This window comes from Arachis duranensis, chromosome 7 (assembly GCF_000817695.3).
Source record: "Arachis duranensis cultivar V14167 chromosome 7, aradu.V14167.gnm2.J7QH, whole genome shotgun sequence".
NCBI classification, from domain to species: Eukaryota; Viridiplantae; Streptophyta; class Magnoliopsida; order Fabales; family Fabaceae; genus Arachis; species Arachis duranensis.
The window spans coordinates 13,232,538-13,233,395 of record NC_029778.3 but is presented as its reverse complement, the minus strand read 5'-3'; positions in this window follow the sequence as shown (position 1 = coordinate 13,233,395).

The following is an 858-nucleotide window of genomic DNA, read 5'->3' as shown; positions in this document are numbered from 1 at the left end:
TTCAAGATTTGATTCACCATTTTTCAGTCAAATCAATTTATGTAGCCTAATTTTGACAAAAATAACACGATTTAATCAATTATATGTATTAAATTTTAATTATTAAAAAACATCTTTATAAAAAGACATTTTCAGCGTCTTTATCTAAATAGCTCCCATATTTTTTTGTACATAGCATGAATATCTATCCTAATTATACTTAATTTTGTCTTTATTAAAAATTCATTTAACTTTATCCGTATTAATTTCTTAATATATTCAATTACTTTTCTGTAATAATATTAAAATGTAAAATAATTATTTTCAAATTTATATGAAAATCAAAATGTTTTTAAAAGTTCTATATTATAATAAAAATGTTGAGCTGTTTCATCATTTATCCGTGTAGCTAATATTTTTTCATAAAAATTTTTTATATTATGGCATCACACAAAATTTCGAGCCAATTTCCATTGAAAACAATAAAAATGTAATTAAAAGGTCTAATACTATATCAGTTTAGCTTACATACAAGTCAGTAAAGTATCTTTAAATAGAGTTATTTTCCAACCGGCTTGGGCAAACAACGAAATTTTGAACCATTATAAACTGACCAAAGTATGAATCGATTGCATGTTCAGCACGAGTTCTTACAGGTGCTGTCTACATTAAGAATTTTCCATCAATCTAAGCCATTTATATTTTTTAAAAGTATATCTAAAAGGTTTAAATAGTGGAATCAAATGTTCCGATCAAGTACAACAGAACACCTGAACATCTTCCAATATTATTATTATTATATACTGATTTGAATAAGAATTAGAATTACATCAATTATATCAATTATTTGAATTCAAAATTATTATTATTATTATTATT